The sequence below is a fragment of the Triticum urartu genome, chromosome 4A (assembly GCF_056163025.1).
Source record: "Triticum urartu cultivar PI428250 chromosome 4A, HENAU_Tu73, whole genome shotgun sequence".
NCBI classification, from domain to species: Eukaryota; Viridiplantae; Streptophyta; class Magnoliopsida; order Poales; family Poaceae; genus Triticum; species Triticum urartu.
The window spans coordinates 128,881,946-128,889,886 of record NC_141876.1 but is presented as its reverse complement, the minus strand read 5'-3'; the positions used below and the strand labels follow the sequence as shown (position 1 = coordinate 128,889,886).

General features: G+C 48.0%; 1 pseudogene; it reads left to right on the top strand.

Annotated features, from left to right (window-relative positions):
• The first annotated feature begins 1,152 nt into the window (after positions 1-1,152).
• LOC125554656 (F-box/LRR-repeat protein 13-like) lies at positions 1,153-2,954 on the top strand (annotated as a pseudogene).
• Positions 2,955-7,941: the final 4,987 nt, after the last annotated feature.

Genomic DNA, 7,941 nt, shown 5'->3' with positions numbered 1-7,941 from the left:
TTACATTGAATAGATCTCCACAAGAGAGGGGAGAACTTTGTATTGAGATCCAAAAAGAGAGAAGAAGCCTTCTAGCTACTAACTATGGACCCGAAGGTCTGAGGTAAACTACTCACACTTCATCGGAGAGGCTATGATGGTGTAGAAGCCCTCCGTGATGACGGCCCTCTCCGGCGGAGCTCCGGAACAGGCCCCAAGATGGGATCTAGTGGATACAGAAAGTTGCGGCGGTGGAATTAGGTTTTTGGCTCCTCTTCTGATCGTTTGGGGGTACGTAGGTATATATCGGAGGAAGGAGTACGTCGGTGGAGCTCCGAGGGGCCCACGAGGCAGGGGGCGCGCCCTAGGGGGGGCGCCCCCCACCCTCGTGACCGCCTCTCTGATGCCTTGGCATAGGGTCCAAGTCTCCTGGATCACGTTCGGTGAGAAAATCACGTTCCCAAAGGTTTCATTCCGTTTGGACTCCGTTTGATATTCCGTTTCTCCGAAACACTGAAATAGGCAAAAAAACAGCAATTCTGGGTTGGGCCTCCGGTTAATAGGTTAGTCCCAAAAATAATATAAAAGTGAAAAATAAAGCCCAATATAGTCCAAAACAGTAGATAATATAGCATGGAGCAATCAAAAATTATAGATACGTTGGAGACGTATCAGCGACAGCCATCAGCAGAGCTGCGAGAAGATGGACGAGGAAAGTGGGAAAAGAAGGGACGGGCGGTGGTTGATGGGGTGGAAGACGAAACTGCTTCATAGACTCCCTGCGACCGGGTGGGTTGGGAGCGAAGAGGGGAGATTGTGGGTGGCATCAGGAGGGCGAGGGGATCGGGAGCGAGGGGTTGTGGCTAATTTTTTTTCACGAGGAAATCGTGCGAGGGGATGACGGAACGAGGCGGGGGAGCGAACGAGGTTGAACCATCACGACCTTCAATTCCGCTTTAATAGTAGAGATAAGGAATTTGAAAATTCGAGCGGGAATCCAACTCGAGTAGGGGTTCAAACTTGAAACCCGCCGGCCACATTTCACACAGGCAAGCCGCACCGGCGCACCTGGCCACCACCGCTACAGAAAAAAAAGGCGCCCCGCACAAAAGTCAAGGCTTTCATTCCCTCCGCCTCCACCCCTCGCTCTCCCTGCCGTGCTCAACTCAAAAACCCCACCTCGTCGGCGGTGGAGGCCATGGCCGCCTTCTTGCCACCCTCCCCATGGACCGCGCGTCGGAGAGCCTGTGGCGGGGCCGGGGCAAGGACCCGCACGACCTCGAGGCGCTCATCGGACGCATCCTCTCCTACATCCACCTGGTCCTCCCGGGCCCGCCCGCCTCCCGCCACGCCCCCGGCCTCTATGCCCTCCTCCCCCACGACCACCTTGACTGCCTCAGCCTCCTCCCCGACGCGCTCCTCCGCGACGTCCTCACCCGCCTCCCCGTCACGGACGCCGCGCGCACCACCGCGCTCTCGCGCCACTGGCGCGACCTCTGGTGCTCCGCCCCGCTCGTCCTCGTCGACGCCCACCTCCTCCCGTCCTCGCCCACAGTGCAGGTGTAGGTGACGCGGGACGCTGCGCACCACGTCACCTCCGCCGTCTCCCGCATCCTCGCCGCGCACCCGGGCCACTTCCGCTGCGTCCACCTCACCACCAGCTACATGGGGGAGTTCCGGGGCCTGCTCGCGCGTTGGCTGCAGCTCCTCGCCGTCAAGGGCATCCAAGAACTCGTCCTCGCCAACCGCCCATGGCCGCTTGACCTCGACATCCCCGCCGCCTTCTTCGGCATGGCCACGCTCACCCGCCTCTACCTCGCCCTCTGGAAGTTCCCGGACACCGCCGGCCTCCCCCGCGCCGCCTCCTTCCCCAACCTCCGCGAGCTCGGCCTCTGCACCGTCGCCATGGAGAGCCGGCACATGGACTTCATCATCTCCAGGAGCCCCGTGTTGGAGATCCTGTGCATCCAAGCCAACTTGCTCATGGACCGTCTCACCCTCGTCAGCCGCGGCATCCGGTGCGTGCAGTTAATCGGGGCCTCCGATCTGGAAATCGCCGTGGACGAAGCCCCCAAGCTCGAGCGCCTCATCATCTGGGAGTCATTCACCCGCAAAGGCTCAGGCTCGCACAAGAGGATCAAGATTGGTCATGCACCAGCCTAAGCATACTTGGCTACTTGGAGCCGGAATTGCACATGCTCCAGATCGGCAACACCACCATCAAGGTTCATCCCACGCTCTCAGAATTGCTTTTTGCTTGTTTAACTCACAAATCATCGATACCAATGTGTCAACTTGTCTCAAAACAAATGTGTGCATTGCAGACTGGGACAAAGGCGAGCCCGAGCACCATGGTACCAACCGTGAAGATCCTCGGCTTAAAAGTGCGTTTTGGTGTCCGCAATGAAGCCAAAATTCTGCCTTGCTTTCTCAGGTGCTTTCCAAATGTTGAGAGACTGCACATCGAGGTGACCCCCCTACTCAATTTGTCAACAATTTTGCATCTTCCCGCTCTCATACATGTACATTGCCGCTGCCAAGTGATGAGATGATCGAGCTCTAACTGAAGTTTGCACCGATTTAATTATCTGCAGTCCAAGAAAACTGCCGAGACCACCGGCAAGCTCAACCTCAAGTTGTGGGAGGAGTCCGGTGCCATCGAATGCATCCGTTCGTATGTTGACTTGATGATCTTTCAGAACTTCCGAGGAGATCGGTGCGAACTTTCCTTGCTCAAGTTCTTCCTTGAGAACGCTCGGATGCTGACGAAGCTGGCGATTGTGTGTGTCAATGGAAGCTTCAGCTCGCTGGCTGAGGCAAATGCCAAAGTGAAGCCTCTGTTCGACACAAAATGGGCCAGTAACTGCTGTGAACTGCTGCTCTTCAAGAGTGCATTTGCTGAAGGTCAAGGCCTTGAAATGCAAAACTTCGAAAGAGGATCTGACTCTCTGTGAGGGACCCTTTCGCCGTCATCGTCAGAGCTTAGTTTTGCTAGAAAAATGAGGGAACTATTTGGATCGTTAGCTCATGTTCTATGGAGACTCAGCAGGGTTCTTGGTTCTATTAGCATGTTTACCTTCAAATGTTTAAGTTAGTAGTTCTGGTGTTTATGCAAAGTACAAGTGTTTTATGTAGCTTATTTATCTTAGCTTTGGCCTTCTGCTGAATGTGCTACATCGCACAATTTCTACTAGATGTGTGTCACAATTTCTGCTAAATGTGCTACATGTGAGCCAATTTATGATTTGCCAACTGTGTCACAATTTTACTTGAGCATGCTCCTACTTCTAGGGAATGAGTGTTTCTCTCTGAAGCAGATTTTATACCTTCAGCATTGTGCCTTTGTGTGTTCTGACTGAATTTCCTAGATCTGCCAAGTTAATTATAATCAGAGCTCCAGTTCTTTATGAATTTCCTGGTTTCTTCTAGTAATTGCAATGTGAATCCTGATGTGAAGTCGTGAAAGCTAATCTGATCGCTTGACCGGTTTATCATATGTAACATGATTAGTAGTGCCTTAAACCCCCAGCCTTGTCATTCAGTCTTGGATCTTATCTAGGAAAGTGCATTTTTTCGAAAAGGGGCGCTTTATTACTTAAAAGGTTTAAGCATTACACTCAGCCTCTGCATAACTAAGATGCACACAGCCACACAAAGTCCTCTGCAAAAACGAAAAATAGATAGGCGGAATACAAAGATAGAGTCTGTATAACGCCTAAAGCGAAGGTGGGCCAATCCTATGATCATGTTGCCACCCATGTTGGATAAAAATATGTCTCGCCGTATCCTCCAATCGTCTACACACCTCCGTAAATAGGTATCGATTCTCCACGCGTTGTAGAGAGGACCATAAACGAAGAGTCCCGGTACATCTGTAGATAACCTGCATTAGAGAAGTACTTTTATCATTAAAAACTTTATCATTTCTACATAGCCAAAGCGACCAAATAACGGCTAGCGCTCCCACCCTAAGAAGAGTTCTAAACCTGTGATTAATCCCATGTAACCAGTTGCCAAATACATTGGCAACACTACAAGGAGGATACAAGCCAGAAGCTATATGAATGACTGACCATATAGACCGAGCCAATTTGCATTGGAAGAATAAATGTTTTATTGTCTCATTATGATGACAAAAAACACATCGCGGACTTCCATGCCAATTCCTCTTGATAAGGTTATCTTTAGTAAGGGCTTGTTTGGTTTTAATAAGTCACCTGACTTATAAGTCAGGTGACTTAAAACCAGTGACTTATAAGTCACGCTTGTTTGGTTGTCACCTAACTTATAAGTCACCTGACCACATCTTCCCACCTTGTTTTTTATGCAAATGTGGTGGGACCCACGCAAAAGGGGGTGACTTATAAGTTTTAAGTTGGGGTGGAGCAACTTATGACTTATAAGTTGGGGTGACTTATAAGTTGGGTCTGTTTGGCAAAATAAATCACTTTTTTCACTTTTCGACTTATAAGTTGGTGACTTATTTGAAACCAAACAGGCCCTAAGAATGACTCCGCGATGAAGATACCATGCGAATATTTTATTCTTAAGAGGTATCTTCATCTTCCAGATCTTCTTATTATTATCAACTGGCGCATCAGACTTGATTAACGCTCTATACATAGACTCCACTGAGAATTTTCCATTCTCATGTAGGTTCCATCAAAATACATCAGACCCATGTGACAATTGCACCGTGGACAACCGTTGAAGCAGGATAAACCACGATTGGAGTCTAGGTCCAATTAAATCTCTTCTGAACGTCACATTTGGCAGAAATGATTCCATTACAGTGGCAATAGTATCACCCTTGTGATGCACAATGTTGTATAGAGCAGGATATTGTTCCCGGAGTGTGGCATTTCCTAGCCACTTGTCCTCCCAGATTAACTAGGAAAGTGCATAGATAAACAAGTGCTCTGTTTGAATTCTGGGAGTTGCATGTTCATCTGGATATATTATGACAAGGAAAATGCCGATCACGCACATCTTATGTTACTCCATTACATTGATTCATATCGATTTATTTCTTGATATGCCTGGATGTGCAGAATTCATTTGCATTGTTGTTTGGATGCTGTAGAGAGACATACAAAAATGCTCGATTCAGGGTTTCAGACCCTAATTGCAAGAGAAACAGAGGTTTGAGCCTACGCATGCTATTGCTTCAACATGACTTTTGTCGATAATGTCTTTTGTTTCTTTTTAAATAAATTGATTGTGTATAATCTTGATGTCCATGGTTGTGTGCAGCATGATGATGCAGAGGCCAACCCCTAAAGTAAGAGCATGCTTTGCTAAATTGTGTGCCTCAACATCTGAGGACCTAAACTCATGAACAAAATTGCAACACTCCCTTGTTTGATCTCGGTCACTACTACCTTGTAGTTTGAAGCCACTTGTATCCTTTGTAGATAGAGGTCGTCTGTAGGGGCCAACGCCTCCCTTACCGCCATTACCTCCAAAGTTGGTGGGTCACAGATCCTTGGCAGCACTATAGCAGAGGCACCTAAGACTCATATATGGCCTTCCTTCTGGCTCCCCAAATCACCCATAGTGTCACCACAAGATGAGTAAAGTCCACATCTGGTAGTGAATCGTGTAAGGAGAAAATCCAGTTTCTCGTACATGGATCTTGGTCGAGGCACATTCGTGCACCCAACTCCTTTGAAGATAATGACCACACACTCTGTGCCATGGAATACTCGAGCAAAGTGTGTCTCCAGGAGTCATGCATACCGTATATGGGGCACGCCGGTGTCGTGGCCATGTTGCAATGATGTAGTAGCTCGCCTGTGGAAATTGAATGTTGCGCAAGTCTCCAGACAAACACTCTCAGTTTAGATGGCACTTTGATTGTCCAAAGCTTTGTCCTACTCTTGCCTTCCGACTCAGTGCTAGAAGTCCTGGCGTTGTGCTCCAGCAAATCCTCCTCACTTAGTTTTGTCGATAGGATCATCCTATACGCCGAACGCACTGAAATTTTCCCCAATTCTCCTAGATCCATGCCCATAAATCCTTAATCTCCTCGTACATAAGGGGACTTTCATAAACTCATCATCATCAACAGGGATGAACACAATGCTCACCAGGTCCTCCCGCCATGAGGATGAAGGGCCAATTCTTTTGGTTCCTTTTTTGGGCTTCTAGAATAAGCCGACCCTACCCAATTTATACTAGCAACCAACCAAAAATATTTTTTAGAAGCCTACTAGTCAAGTCTTAATTAGCAGGCTTCTAAAAAAATAATTTGGGTTGAGCTTCTAGAATAAGCTGAGTAAGATCTTATTCCAGCTTATTCTAGAAGCTAACAAAAGGACTGGCCCGAAGTGGTGTCGATCAACTCCATCACAAGTTGGGGTGGATTCGGAACTAAAGATGTATGGTGGAAGTGCATGTGGCACTTAATTGTATTTTGGTGTGATGATAGTATGGTTAGTGGAACTAATATCGATTGCTAAAGTTTATCTCAGGATATTGGTTCCATGAAAATCATGTTGGAGATGTGTGACCCCCCCTCCCCCCACACACACATTTTTAAAAGATCACAAGCATGGTTTTCCCGGCGACTCAAAGGTTTTCATTTTGGTTCGATTCGAGTCGTAGGAAAAAATGCACTATTAAGAGAGTTCATATTGGATGAGTTCCGCGTGAGAACACTTCAAACATATACACCAGCCTTCCCACACCTACCACTATATTGCCCTCGATATTGTGCTTGTCCGGTGGTGTCCAAAGAGCTGCAACAGAAAGTCACTAGATATCTTTGACCCCATGAGCTCGAGGTGGTCAGTAGCTCTCTATGGGGTGGCGCGTAACTCTCTGGATACCCTATGCGCACGGGGTGTGGGTTTCTTATGTGTGTAGCTCGTACGCATGGGGTCCAACGGGAAAAAATCCCACCCCGTCCAAGAACACCATATAAGGGCATCTTCGTCCACCTCCAACCCTAACACTTATGTCTTGTTGATCTCCAACATTGACAAACTCCACTTTGGTCCTATCTCTCAATCCTTCAACACAAACTTGTTGAAATTTTTGGGAATGAGAAAGCAAGATTCAATCTATGCTTTGACCAAACCAATTCGTATTCCCCGCAAGATTTTTTTACCATTGATTTGTTACTCATGGAGCTTGGGCTCCTAGATGATTAGGGCTCCTCCATAAGCTTCCTTGCTTGTAGTGTGCTCTGGAGATGTATGTAAAAAGGTGTGATGGTCGTCTTCAAGATCAATTCAAGTGATTTGAGGCTCATCCGTTGGGTAACTCGAGGAGAATACAGTGAGCCTTCGGTGGCGTTCCGTAAGCTTTGGCTCTGGCACTGCTCGAACGAAGATTAGCTCTTCCCCAAGGAATAGTGAATTTGGGGATAAAATCCACATCCCCAACTCACTTATGCTTAATCCTTCCCCGACTCACTTATGCTTGATCTTTCCCCGACTCACTTGATTGTGCGGAGGCGGTGTCCATGATCACAGCGCAAGGACAGGACCGGTCGGTCCATCGCATCGTTGTCGAGGACATTAAGAGACTAGTAGCGACAGAGGGGAGAGAGATCTCTTTTAATCTTTGTTGTCGTTCACAGAACAAAGTTAGTTATGAGCTCGCCAAGTATGGTAGGAGCACTTCCCGCACCACTGTTTAGTTGCACTCGGGATTAGACCTCATTGTAAGCTTGGCTCTGGCTGAGAAGCCTCCGTGAGTAATGAGAAATCTCTTTTCACCTGCAAAAAAAGACACATGTATTGTGAGCATTCACAAAATTTTCACGATTTTTTTGAATCATTTATGTTTGATTTTTTCCGAATTGGTATCATAGGAGATCGGCCCGGTTCCATCCCAAAAAATAAAAAAGCTCAGGAGCATTCTATTTTCCCTTTCCTTCGGCCGTTCTTGCTCCATCCACAGACACAGCGCTCAAAGCCCTCGTCCCCACCGCGGCTTCCGGCGGCGGCGGCGGAA